General features: G+C 46.1%; 1 protein-coding gene across 3 annotated transcripts in view; it reads right to left on the bottom strand.

The window, feature by feature from the left end:
* Nucleotides 1-9,493, bottom strand: part of DAPK2 (death associated protein kinase 2) — a 57,730-nt gene extending 48,237 nt beyond the window's left edge. For 2 of the 3 annotated variants that reach the window (XM_080980789.1, XM_080980786.1), the window contains exon 1: nt 9,353-9,493. The gene's annotated coding sequence lies outside the window, so the exon portion shown is untranslated. Of the gene's footprint in view, nt 1-8,073; nt 8,162-9,352 lie in introns of all 3 variants that reach the window. The other variant, XM_080980787.1, reaches the window with a different exon arrangement.
* Between the last annotated feature and the right edge of the window lie 5,103 nt (nt 9,494-14,596).

The following is a 14,596-nucleotide window of genomic DNA, read 5'->3' as shown; positions in this document are numbered from 1 at the left end:
CTGCTTTATACCATGCAGGGTCATTGGTCCATCAAGTCCAGCATGATCTGTTTTGAGGGTGCTTCCAAATTGAAGGGATCAGCCCTCAGGCATACATGTTTTCTGAAGCGTCTACGCATTGTTGGCATCAAAATGCCATCCCATTCCCCTATTCAACACCACTGCTTTTAATATGGATTGGAGATTCCAGGGACTTTTTATACAAGCTGAGCCTAAGCAGCTGTTGAAAAGTAATGCCACTCCAAAAGCAACAATAACCCTTACATTTGTTGCAAAGACAAGCTTCTCATTCTCTAGTCAGATTTGCACCAAAAAACTCTCTCCTTCAGCAAGTCAGAACGAACAGAACGAATTAAGTACTTAACCCGAGGTACCACTGTATCTTCTCTTGTTTCCTGGACCTGCTTTGATCATTAATTTTTAGCTTGTTGTTTCTTTTAAAAAAATTGGCTTTATTGAGGTTGTTATTTTGTATTTTATACTTCATATTTTGCCTCATTGGCCAGCTGGCTGTAATCAACACAGGGCTGATAATAAAAGTGAGCAAAAAAAGCCTATCAAGGAAAAAATTACATTTTGCCTAACAAGGAGACTCTGCTGTGGCTTAGTTTCATCTTGAGATCTCTCACCGCACTGTTGTATTTATAAAACCATTTTAATACCACCATATCATAAAATATAAAGATGGTATAATATGTCAAAACATAAAACACAATTTTAAATATAAAGATACACATAATCGCTAAGATGACTGGCCAGTCAAAAATAAAAATTAAATAGGTGCAAAAGTCCTGTCCACATAAGAAGGTCTTCAAGAGATACTTGGAAGGCCAAAGGGAGGCTTGTGCCTGTGACAAGTCTCTGCTGGAGGACAGTTCCACACAGCATAGGACTGGCAACGCTAAGCGCCCAACTTCTAGCTGAACCCGGGCAGACATCTGAGGCATGGGGAACAACAAAGCTCCTCTGGATGATCTCGGATGACCAGGCTTGGATATAAGGGTGGTCCTTAGGGCATCCTGGACCAAAGTTGTTCAGGGCTCTGTATATCAGCACAAGAGCCTTGAACCAGGCACTGCCTACCGCCAGCTGGAGCTTCTGGATCAGGTCCAGGGGTGGTCCTACACAGACCACATTGAAGTCATCCAGTCTCAAGGTTACCACTGCATGAACTACATTGGCTAAGCCATCCTGATCCAGATATGGCTATAGCTAGCATTCTTGGAGACATGTATCAAGGTCGATTCCACTGAAGTTCACGTAACACCACTTTATGGCAGAGTGTCCTTTATTGCCAAAGCATTTTCAAGTGGCCCTAGTTTTCAAGCATTCCACTCCCAGATTCCTGTATGCAGGCTACCTATGTGCTTTTGCAGCCACACCTCTTTCTAAAGAACATTTGCTGTGCTCAGCATCAATCTCACAACAGGTACGCTTGGGCCAGGGCCAGGTATGCTTGGGTCAGTTAATTTGGGTCAGGGCCATCAGCTGCTGCCACCTATTAAACGCCTCAGAATGTTAGCTTACACAAGTTCCCAGCCCTCAAGATTACATATCAAAACCTGGAAATTTGATTTCCCTGTCTACTATTTTTTAAAGTTTATATCCCACTCTTTGACTAAAACAAAGAGCAGCTTACCAGCAGAAAACAAACAACATTATGACAGCATATGCAGCATTAAAACTACAGATCTGAAACACTTATTGGTGGCAGTGCCAAAATTGTGGAATACCCTTGCTGAGGAGATTCATAATTAAAAATGGCAGCAAAAAAATTTATTAAACTCCTATATGAATCAAAATGTTTTCACTTTGTCTGAAAAGAAAGAGGAGCCAAGCAGATCTCCAAGCACGTTTCAAGGTCTTGGAACCACCACCAAGAAAGCTGGGCTCTCATGCGGAAACCTGCCTAGCTATGAATGATAGCACGAAAGAGAGGAACATTTGCAAGGCAGGCCTGAAAGGCTGGGAAGCCTGTGCTTGTTCTGCCTCCGTCTCTCCCCAGCTTCTTATCCATGGTCCCACGCTGCCTCTCCCATGTGTGTGCACACCCCTCCAGAGAAATCTTTCCAAAACTTTGAGGGAAGAATATGTCAGGACAGGACAGCTACCACCAAAAGCCCTTCCACTGTGCACAGAGCTGTAGTGCAGGGGGAATGCAGGAGCAAAGATGCACTGGCGAAAAATGAGGCTTTTGAGAATTGATTGTAGCAGATCAGCATAAAGGAGACCAGAGAATCTAGTGGGGCTGCATTTTAGATTCTCCAGGGGCAGAGGGCACCGTTATGGAGAACTCACACGTTTCAAAACTTACCACAAATACTTGCCACCCATAATGGCAAGAAAAAGAAAAAGGTAAACTCTGGGTCAAGCAAGGCTGAGTTGGACATGACGCTTACCCAAATATATGCATCACATCAAAGACTGGGAATTCCTCAGACAGACAATTTACTTAATGTGCCGTGTCAAGGATTCTTGTGGCTTTGGTGTGGAATGTAAGGTCACCGAGGGGCAGCCTTTGTCAACATGATGCCCTGCAGATGTTTTGGACTTACGGCTTCCAATCACTTGGTCCAACAAAAACATCTGGAGGGCACCAGGTTAGGGATGTATTCTCCGAGGTTACTCTTCAGAGTCAAGGTCAGGCAGGCAGGAAGCTTTTGTTCAGTGGCTCAGGTAAGCTATCTTTGTTAAGGGCAACCTAGTCCTCCTCTCCTTTGACTCTTCTCTGCAACTAATTCTCAGCCAGGGAGACCAACTATTTGCTGGGGTTGCCACTATAAGCGATACCCAGGCCTTCAGAGGCCACAGGCTCTGGTGGGGATTAAAAGCATGTGTTCCTGGGGTAGAGGGAGAGGGACAACCCAAATAAAAGAAAGCTCAGGAATGTCTCCCACACTCTCAGAGTGGGCCTCCCTAAATCATTCCAGTCTCCTCAGCTGCAGCCAACTTGTCATTGTACCATGGAAGCCTTTGGCCATGGTACAATGGCAAAGTGAAGTGGCATAAGCCATCTTTCTCTCTGCCAGGAATCCACCAGGAACTAATGCTGTGTGAGGAGGGCTAAGGACCCCCATTGGAGAATTTTCAGCAACCCCAGCAAACTATGGTTTCCAGGATTCTCTAAGGGAAGCCATGACAGTTAAACTGGTATAAAAATGATGTAAGTTTGTGGTGTAGTCCTTATGGCAATTAATTATGATAATAGGCAATTAAGCTTAGAATAATGTCAGGAGGTAGCTAATCGGTCTCTCCCTGTAGCACAGATTACCCCACTGTTGTAAAAATGACACATTTCCAGACACCTGGAATTATGCTTGACCTCCTTCTCCTTGTTCATAAACTGCGGCATTGAAAATAGTTCAAATAATAAATGCCTTTTCAAAAAAAGGGCACAGGCGGCCGTGAGCTGTTGTGTCCTTTTCAAGGTGTCCTACAGCTGGAGGGCAGTGTGAGAAGGACACAACAGGGCAGGCGCAAAGGGAAGACGAGGATGGGAAGATGGTGATTAACAGAGTGAAGGAAATTTCTACCTTTCCCTTGTCATGGTCAGATCATTACAGGTGGGGGTTTAGATTCTCTGGAACGGAGAACCTCTCCAGGGGTGGGGGACTGATTAAGATGGTCTGCCCCAGAAGTTTCCTATTGCCCCAGAAGTTTCCTATTGCCTTGGCAGGTGATTCTGTCAAAGCCCTGGTGGATCTCTGGAATGGTGGTTGACGTGATCACTCCTCAGCATCCCCACTCGTGAAGTGGAGCTGAGAGAGGTTGTCTGGAGTTTTGGGGTTTGGTGTCACCAGGAAGCTGTCTCAGGAATGGATTGGATGAGGTTGAACAAATTGAAAGTTAGTCCAGACAAGACAGAGGTACTTTTGGTCATTTGGAAAGCAGAACAATGACTAAGAATTCAGTCTGTGCTGGGTGGGGTAACTCTCCCTGTGAAGGCACAGGTTTGCAGTTTGGGGCATGCTACCGGACTCCACCCTAAACAGGGATGTCCAGGTCTCTGCAGTGGCCAGGAGTACATTTGCACAGTCAAAGCTAGAGTACGTCTGCACTGTGAAAGTGAGTGGCTCCCTCCTTTCTATCCTTGCGCTGGCAGGTGAAGTCTTTCTTGTTCTAACAGGCTTTTGGGAACTGACTGCTCTTAATGAAAGGGCAAGTGCTGTGCTCTTTTTATTGTAATTATTTGTATGTTTTAAACAGGACTTTAAATATATGTGTGTAGTTTTCACTCTATCAATGTTTTTTAATTACTGCTTTTTCTATTATTGTTTAGCGGTTCTTTTCTTGAGTCCCGTCATGGAAAAAGGCGGGGTATAAATAAATGTATAACAATAGTAATAATGAGATGGCAGGGGGAAGAAATGGGTAACAGAGAAAGGCAGACATGAAAGATAGGGGAAAAGAGAGAGCAGTTGGTCAGAGAGAAAGATGGGCAGAAAGAACTCAGCAGGCTTCAGCATCCCTAGCTGTGCACAGAATCTTGCTCCTTCACAGCCACGAGTGACCCACTGGCCCCCCACTCCCCTTATTCTGAAAGTCAGGTTCAAAACACTTACAATGGATTTCTCTGTTTGCCGAAAAGTATTGTTTGATCCACCCACATTCCTCTTGAACAATAATGAGAAAGGAGAGCAATGAAAAATGGACAATATGCAGGAGTAACAGTCACGCAGCAGATTGGCAAAATGACAGTGTAATTAACTGTGTAATTCAGTGTAAATCATGCCTACTTGAACCAGTCTCTAACATAGCATTATTCTTTAGCTTCATTCATTTTGATTTGCTGCACACTTATCATTCTACTGTGACCAAGCTGGTAATTTTATTGATGTCAACGAAATCATACACAGAGAATATACTGTATATATAATGATGGTTGATGATGATGTTTGTGCTGCAAGTGAGTCCGAATAATCCCATGTTTCTGAATGTCTGAAAATTCATAGTCTGTTACATCGACAAACACAAAAATGCAGGTCCCTGCCCACAAGAAGCTTACAATCCAGACACCACTGAATGGTTCAGCAAACTGTCACAAAATGAATGACAGAAATAAATAAATTCCTTCCTTTTCATCATAAGACCAGGTCTTATTAAATATAATTACAGATGTTCATAAACCATCATAAGCCAACCAGACCTAAGCAGTATCTTCTCATTACCTCACTAACACACACACGAACATACATACATACATACATACATATGGATATAACAAGCTCAGTCTGGTGCCTTTCAGCCATTTTGAACCACAACTCCCATCAGGGGTGATATTAGTAGTTATAGTAGTTATTTTAATTTCTTGCCCATCCTTCACTCTCATTACATTAATTAAAGCATATTGATAAAAGCAGTTAAAAACAACGTACAGCAATACCTAGAGGGCTCCAGGCTGGGGCAGAATGGTTTCCTTCTCTTTACTTTCCTACTGTTTACTTAAAAAGAGAAGCAGCACCATTCTGTGACTGTACTCCTCCTTGGAAATTCACAATCAGTGGGTCTCCTAGGCTCATGTTACAAGCACTCCAAATGCAAGGAATTATCTTCAGTCAGTAACAAGAGCCAGAGCAACTGTAGCTTAGTGGCAGAGCGCCTGCTCTGCGTGCAGAAGACCCCTTTTTCCATCTCTGACATCTCCAGGTAGGGCTGGGAATGCCGCCGGCATGAAACCTCATGACAGCTGCTGCCAGTCAGTGTAGACAATGCTGAGCGAGATGAACCAACAGTCCAACTCAGTATGAGGCAACTGAGTTCCTATGGAGCCCACTCAAGCTTTGGCCTGAGAGATTGGAAAAGATTCCCTTCAAACATTCAGGTAAAGAGCCTCTAATGACACCCCCACCCCCGTTTACTTTGAAACACCACCAAAAGAAAGAGCAGGTGTTCTTTGCTGTGCATCCCATTATTGGGTAATCTTTTTTGCAAGGTAAGAATAAATTGATCTGCTTTATGCTGGCTCAAACCTTTAGCCCACCTAGCCCAGGCCCAGCTGCTGTGACAGGCAGTGGTTCCCCAGGGTCTTTCTGAGGAGGAGGAGGAGGAGGAGGAGGAGGAGGAGGAGAAGAAGAAGAAGAAGAAGAAGAAGAAGAAGAAGAAGAAGAAGAAGAAGAAGAAGTTTGGACTTGATATTCCGCTTTATCACTATCCTAAGGAGTCTCAAAGCGGCTAACATTCTCCTTTCCCTTCCTCCCCCACAACAAACACTCTGTGAGGTGAGTGGGGCTGAGAGACTTCAAAGAATTGTGACTAGCCCAAGGTCACCCAGCAGCTGCATGTGGAGGAGCAGAGACGCAAACCCGGTTCCCCAGATTACGAGACTACCGCTCTTAACCACTACACCACACTGGCTCTGAGCCCTGAGGTGCCAGGATTGAGCCTAGGATACCAGCACTCCAAGCCTGTGCTCTGCTAGTAGACAACTCAAGGAAGGAATCACAGTTGCTGGTGCCGCCAATCAACTGGAAAGTGCTCCTAAAATGGAAATCGCTCACTTTTCTTCTCGAATCAGGGTTAGTAAGGTTAAGTTTTCAGAAGTAAATTTATCGCTGGTGTACATTTTATAAGCATGTACATGAAATCAGGATTCCTGTTCTTATTGTTGCTCCTTTTCCCCACAAGGGACAAAGAAAATGTAATCAGAACTTCGTGTAAACAAGGGTGCTCTTTACTCTGACAAGGGCAAGAGTATTTCCTGCTTCCTGTTCCAGAATTCTTCAACCCGGTGTCCTCCAGATGTTCTGGACTACAGCTCCCATCAGACCCAGTCAGCACAGCTGTAGGTGCCAGGGCTGACAGAAGCGAAGGTTGAGCTTTTGGGGGGAAAGTTGTTTTGGGGGGAGGGGGCTGGAGGGGGATTGGGCAAAGTTGTTGAGCTTTGCTGGCACAGTTGTGCTTCTGTTAGGGTTGCCATATGTCTGGATTTTCCTGGATATTTTTGTGATTTCCGCCTGGACACTGCTGCTGAGCACGGAATTCTGGATATGTCTGGGAAATTCCAGACGCATGGCAACCCTAACAGATGTACAACTGTGTCAGCTGAGACTGATGGGAGTGGAAGTCCCAAACATCTGGAGAGCAGCAGCTTGGTGAAGGCTGCCCTATTCCAACCCACAGACTTCCAAGAAGATGGCTACAGGGACAGATGGGTGGATCCCAGGCCCACCTCAGGATAAGATCCAATTCACACAACCGTGGTGTCTGCTAGCTTAAGTTAGCCATATTGATTTATATGTTGTCAGGGGTGGAGTGGGGGGTCAGTCATTGTCTTGGCAACCATCCCCTTGGCCCTCTGATCTCTCAATCTGCCCACAAAAATAAGACACCCATCCATGTGACACTGACAAATAAAAAGCACCACTCATACTCTGCAAAGAAGGAAAGTTTACCTTTCACCCCCTTTCTCCTTTTTCTCCCCTCCATCTCCCCACTTCTCTTACCCCACCTCAAACCCCACATTGCCTACAACAAAAATGTCCTAAGTTGACTGTAATTGGCCTGTAACAGGAGACCAACTCCTGGGGGCTGAGTTGTTTTGCCCTCCAATATATTTTGGGATGGAGCCAGGGCCCCCCAGTGTTGAGGGGGTGGAGGAGGCTGAGCACAGGGCCCAGCATAGTGTGGTTCCAGTGGCTGCTCCTTCTCTTCTTCCTGCTGCTGAGGAGGAAGAGGAGGCTTTGAAGCTGGGCAGCCACCGCATTCGGCTCTGCCCCAGGGCTTCTTCTGACAGTCCTAACGTTAGGTGTGTGACGTGGCCCCCTAATCACCCTTGCAAGCTGGTGCCTCTGACCTCTACAATCTACAATTTGAAATTAGAGATGCTGAATGTACTCTTTCTACTGACGGAAAATCTTTTAATAAAATATTGTTTTTAAAAAATCAATGGCATTTGCCATTCGTATATTATCTATTTAAAGATCAGGTCATGAGGAAGTCCCACAATTCATGGTGAAGTGGACAACTCGTCATGCAGTGCAAACAACACCGGCTCCTCATGCAAGAAACTATGCCTCATGCGTACATCAAGGCTACAGTCCTAAGCACATGTGCCTGAGGGAAAGCACAACTTACTTTTGAATCAACCTATACGGGACTGTACTGTAGATTTCTTTCCACTAATCTGCTTATCTCCAGTGCATTTTCAGGCAGCCTGGTGCATCTGAGAATAGGGTTGCCAAAAAACTGAATTTTAACAAGTATATTACATTTCTGCCTCATATTTGCTTATCAACAACAAGGGAACGGAGCGTTCTCGCTAACAAACCTCTGTTAAAGCCAGTGCCCTAAAACTCAAGCATCCAATATCTGGATATAAATTCTCAGTTGATCACTAACTGAAGATGCAGTAATTGTCAAGGTCTCTGAGAGAACAAAAACCCCAATACACAGGAAAAAATATTTGATATATACCTTTACCTTGGAACCCAAAGGAGAGTTAGGCAGTACTCAGAAATGCATTCCTGGGCTAAGGATTGCTAGGGAGCTGAAAACGATTTGACGTGAAGAAAGAGCAGAAGGCAGAGGTGCCCATTACTCTTAGTGGATGGGGGGAAAGTTAGGAGGCATCTGTTAAAGCACCCATATTGATAGCTAAAGTATAGCCAGAAGTGCAGGCTAATGACCCCTTCCCCCCTTTTTTAGAAAACCCTGCCCACTGAACTACACTTTACAAGCCCTTTTGCTGTCATTAGAGTTATGAAAACATCAAAAGAGGCAAACACATACACACACCAAGTATTGATGGGTGAAACGGAAATCCACATTAGAGATCAGCTAATTAACTAGTGGACATGGGGTCACCGTTAGAAAACGGGAATTGCAAGAGCACAATCAATGCCATAGCTGGATCCGATCAAATAAGGCCAAGTTCATCCTTCTTCCTCCCTCAATGGCCCACAACCAGATGCCCTGGGATGCCCCCCTGGAGGTCTCCATTGCTCCTCCTCAACAACTGATACGAAGGTGTGCTACCTCTGATACGGAATGCTCCACACAATATCCATTTGTAACCTTCTCCAGGATGGCCAGATCCTTTTTTAAAGCTGCCCAACTCTACAGCTCTGGCGGCAGCGATTTCCATAGTTTAACTGGACCCCGCATGAAGTAGGACTGCCCTTTTTCTGCCCTCCATCTCCCACCCTTTGAAGAGGGCGAAGAACAGCTTCTCTCCAGCCATTTTCTCCGCGCCGGGCATCGCTCTCGTCCCGGCGCGTGGAGAAGAGGCTGGGAGCGCGGCGCCCGAAGGGGCTGGCGAGGAAGGGAAGCCGCCTGGGCTCGAGGGGGGCTGATCCTGCCTGGGGCGGAGGAGCAGGGCAAGCTGGCGCGCGGCTAGAGGAAAGGGGCTACTCACCGGGGGCAGCGGCGGCGGGGCGCGCAGCTGAACGGACGATCGGGCAGGCGGGCAAGGGCGCACGCCGAGGCTGCCTCCGGGACAGGAGATCGTGCGCCGGGCAGGCGGGGAGGAGGCGGATCCGCTGCTGCTGCCGCCGCCGCCGCCGCCGTTCCCGGCTGCTGGTCCTGTGCTGCGGCCCAGTCCGGGGCGCCTCCTGCCGGCTTTTGGCGGAACAATCCCGGGCGGCCGCTGCCAGCTTCGCGCTCCCACCGCTCTCCTCGGCAGACGGCAGGCTGCAAGTCTCCGCCCGCTGACCTGGAACAAAGAGGCTCGGTGGACAGCGCAATGGGTGGCAATCCCGAGGATGCTCTAGAAATAATATAAAAGTGTGTTTTCCTTCTGGGCATCCTGCAGGCGCCTAAGGTAAGAAACTAGGGAGAGGCTCATCTTTGGAAAGGGTTAAGAAAGTGATCAGGGGCGGGTGGGCGGGAGGCTGCGACTCCCCTATGAAAAGAATTTGTAGCGTTTGGGGCTTTTTAGTTTACAGAAAAGGCGAGTAAGAGGCGACGCGATAGAAGTTTGTAAAATTACGCATGCCATGTGGAAAGTGGATAGAGAAAAGTTCGTGTCTCTCCTAACACTGGGACTCCTGAGCACCCGATGAAGCTGAAGGTTGAAAGATTCAGGACAGAGAAAAGAAAGTCCTTCACACAGCACTTAGTTTTACTCTGGGCCTTCCTCCCCCAGGATGAGGCGAATTCATGGAGGGGGCGGCTACTGGCCTTGAGGGCTCTGCCCGGACTCCACCGCTGGAGGCAGCAATGCTTTTGAATAGCAGTTGCTGGAAACCACAGGCAGGGCGAGAGCTCTTGTGGTTCCCAGAGACTGCGAGAACAGGATGCCGAACTGGATGGGCCTTCTTTGGCCTGATCCAGAAGGTTCTTCTTATGCTCCTATGTTCATCAATTTGTCTAATTCGTTTAGGAAGCCGCCTAAGCTAAGGGTCACCCATTTTAAAGGATGTCCTCATAAGTTCCACCTAACAACAGAATCTCTCTCTATCCACCGTCCCCAAGCCCTTTGGTTGCTGTTTTTTTCAAAATTACCTGCCTCCCATAAAAAGTGCTCCAGCGCCCGATCATCTTGATCAGACTGTTTTCAACATAATAAAAGTTGCTTCTTGCTTCAGAGCAATGCTTATTTACCTGTGTGCAAATTTAAGCTATTAGCAGTGCAATCCTAGACACGTCTTCTCAGAAGTCAGACTCATTAGTTTAGACTTCTTTCACATTTACATTATAAATTTGCATTTATTATTACTGTTGTTGTTGTTGTCGTTGGCATGTCCCAGCCACCTTTGGTGTGCTGGCTCCAAAGTGTGCCTCTCACCTCCCCAGTGATCATAAAACCTGCATTGCTCATAAGGAGGAAGCCTCTTCATGAACTCTGAGTTGAATCCACCTGGCAGATTCTCCTAATTCAAAAGGAAGAATCACAATATGACCATCATTTGTTACCAGTGGCACAGTGTAGTCTGCCGTTGTGCTGGTGTGTGGGCACCTGGCAGGGTGCGGAGGGTGAATGAAGCCCGCCACGTGAGCCCAGCTCTTGCTGCCTATGCCGCAGGAGTGACACCCCCCCCCAAACCATGCTGTGCCACCCACGCAGGTGGGAGCCCAGCTGGCTAATGCAGCCCTTGGCAGGCAAATCCCCCCCACGCCCGTGTAAGGAAGTACCAAGTCTGGGGCCTTGCCTGCCTCCCTCCTTCCGGGCTTGCTTACTGTCCAGGGAGCATGTCCAACGAGGAGCAAGCAGTGAGGCCAGGCTGGGCTCTGGGGCCAAAGACCCCTGGCAGCAGGCTGGGAAGGACGTGGGGATGGGGCCCATCAGGATGCACCTGGGTGGGTCCGGGATCCCTGTGGAAGCCACCACCTACATGGGGGCACCTGGCTTGCGCCTGGTCAAAACTGTGCACCCGGAGTCATGGCTCCACCGCATGCTATGTCCCTGTTTGTCACAGGAGGAAGGAACTGGAGGAAAGTCTCAAAAAGCTTGTGGCCACCTGGAAAAGGAATTCACCTTACAGAAGCCAGAAAATATAGGGTCTCCCCACAGCACTCTAGCACAGCCATTCTACCATAAAATAAGATGTGGCAACTCTGGGCACCACAAATAGTGGCAGAGTGGATAAAACCATTATATTCTCCCGGCAGCCCCCAGTGAAATGAGTGGGCCTCTGTCTGTGCTGTTGCAACTGGGCAGGGGGTGGCTGAGGGTTTGTGGCTTGGATGATGCCACACAGCAGGTGAAAGGCTCGGGTGATGTCTCAAGTGGGGTTTCCCCCGCCCAACACAGCCTCACAGCAGCTGTTGCGGATAGAGCATACAGACCAGCCCCATAACCTGGCATCATTAAATTTCCTCTCAGTTAAAAATGTCAATGTTCACTGCTCTGCTAGACCAAACAGCTGAATTGTGCAGTCAATCCCTTTAAGAAAAGTCATCCAGTTCCACAAAACTGTTCTCACTTTAAAGGATGAACAGCAGCACACACACACACCTGCACCAGTTATGGGATAGCAATTATACTGAGGTTTTCCAGTGCAGCAAAACTTTATTTCACATTGATAACACAAAGGAAGTGTGTGACTGCCCTCAAGTATTTTTCCCACAGAATAAGCAGAAAGGTTAATAAAGGGCAGCCAAGCCACTGAAGTAAAATTTCAGCAACGGAAGATGACTTACAAAATCACATTTTAATTTTCCAACGTAACAGGCACAATTAGTGTGCATCTGTACATAACAGCAAAAGCACAGATCTTTCGCATATGCTGTGAAGAGATCCTGAATTTTTGAAACTGGCTGAGACACCTTGATGCCCTCTTAATTACTTCATCCCATTTCACTGTCTGCTTCACTCATCTAAGGAGTGAGCTGGCTGCATGGACAGAGCCAGGGGGCCCCGGGAGCTGCCCCCCAAAAACATAGTAATAAAAAATACATAACTAACTGTGGTTCTGCCCCCCCCCCCAAAAAAAATCTGGGCTATGCTTTTAGTTGGCTGGCTGATTAACGTTAACATGCATATAAAAGTCAGGAACAATGTATAGGATAGCAAATCATGTAACCAATCAGACATATGAAAAATAATACATTTTTACCTAAGTTTCTTTTATATAATAGGAACATAAGAAGCTGCCTTATACTGAGTGAAACCATTAGTCCATCTAGCTCTGTACTGTCTACACTGACTGGCAGCAGCTCTTCAGGATTTCAGGCAGAAGTCTCTCCCAGCCCTACCTAGAGATGCTGCGGATTGAACCTGGGGCCTTCTGCTGGCAAGGCTGGCCCTTCCCATAATCACTTTTCTTTCTTTCTTTCTTTCTTTCTTTCTTTCTTTCTTTCTTTCTCTCTCTCTTTTGTTTGTTATAAATTGCTTCTAAAGTGGTCTACAATAAGATAAAATACAAAAGATTACCAACTCAATAAACTGAAAGCGCTAAAATAATTTCTACAGCTGCCCAATTAATATTCCAGGGGAAACCTTCTTAAAGAAAAATGTATTTAATAGCTACCTACAAGACTTACACAATTATATTCTTATTATAAGGCAGGGAGTAAAGGTCTAATCATTAAAGTACACAATGATCAGCCATAAGGGTGTCTTCTTCTGTGGCTTATGAGTAACCATGCATTTCATATTAATGTTCCTATCCTGAAATGTATTTTCTCCCAAGAAAGTATTGTCACTTTGATAGGGTTAATTTTCAAATAAGCTTGATTAGGATCACATCCTTATATTAATCTTCAGACACCCACCCAGAGAGAGAGAGAGAGAGAGAGAGAGAGAGAGGGAATTACAGTTATAATTTATAAGTGAAAACTGCCTCTTTTAAGCAAACCACACAGGGCAAGCAACAAGGAAGGTGGGGAGGACAGAGAGAAGCTGCTCCTTTGGGAGGCCCTTAACCCTTCCTGTCACCAATTGGGTGAGATTAACAGATAAAAAAATACATCCTGATGGCAGAGATACTTACAAAAACCAAGTGTGTTCTTTATCTTTTGATCTTGCTTTGCAAAACAGCTTCTCAATCTGTGTACATCTTTGTGTAGGAAGCATGTTTAGCATGGGAAACTGTTGGATAGTGTCACACCCAGCCTTTAAAATGCCAGAGGGTTTTTTAAATAGTTACCACCCCACCTTTCTTTACTTACCTGGTTCTTTACCTGGTTGAAGAGGAATGTTTCGCCTGGCACCTAAAATATATAATGAAGGTGCCAGGTGAACTTCTCTGGGGAGAGCCTTACATGGTTTCCAGTTATCTTCTCCTCTCCACAGAAAGGGCATCACACAGCTCAGTGGTAAAACATCTGCTCTGCCTGCCAAGGCCCCACCTTCAATCACCAGCATCTCCAGGTAGGGCAGGAAAAAGGCTCCCATCAGAGACCCATTGCCAGACAGTGAAGACTATTCTGATCCACCACTGTTGGGCTCAGGATAATTAAGCTGCTTCTGTCCATACATTTCCCATAGGTTGCCCATCCCAGTTTTAAATTCACTCAGCTTTGTCACAGTGGGGTTGTTTTGTATTTGCTGCTAAGAAACTAGTCCTCTGGAACAAGCTAGCTTAAACAAAAAACAAAAAAAAAAACCCAGCCAGCTTTATTCAAGTATATTGTGAATTACATATGGTATTGTGCTGTGCTTCTACTTAACCTAAAAATTCTCATGAGGCTGCTCACAACATATAAAAATTACAACCAGAGACAGTAATAATAGTGAATGTCTAGGTGCTGCTAATTGTTGACAGGAAACTTTAAGTCCCTTCCTGCTCTTCCTTCTTTTTTAATATTTGTATAGAATTTTTTCTTACAAAATATGTCTACCCTAAGACACAAAAACTTGAATACAGCCAGTTACAGCTACAAAGACATGAGGCATAAAAGGCCAGATTCTTGCATTTCATAGTCATGGTTTGGGTGGCAAAGGGAGGGCTTGAATATCCAGGTTGGTGAGAGCGCCTTAAAAACAAAACCACATTTTTACTTTAGAAGACTGCATGCAGCTTGCATGTTTCAGCCTAGCAGGAGGTGATGACAATTATTGCATACGAATCTTGTGATGGGAAGTCTGCCTCCCTCCCCTCTCCAAATTAACCTCCGTCTCTAGAGCACAGCAGTGAGAGGGACTGCAGAGGAAGAATCACCAGGGACCACCTTCTTGGGATGCTCCTGACCTGAAAACCTCAGGGCAGGAAGAAGC

The sequence above is a fragment of the Podarcis pityusensis genome (genome assembly GCF_964106645.2).
Source record: "Podarcis pityusensis genome assembly, chromosome: 14".
Taxonomy (NCBI): Eukaryota; Metazoa; Chordata; class Lepidosauria; order Squamata; family Lacertidae; genus Podarcis; species Podarcis pityusensis.
This window is presented reverse-complemented; position numbering and strand designations above follow the sequence as displayed.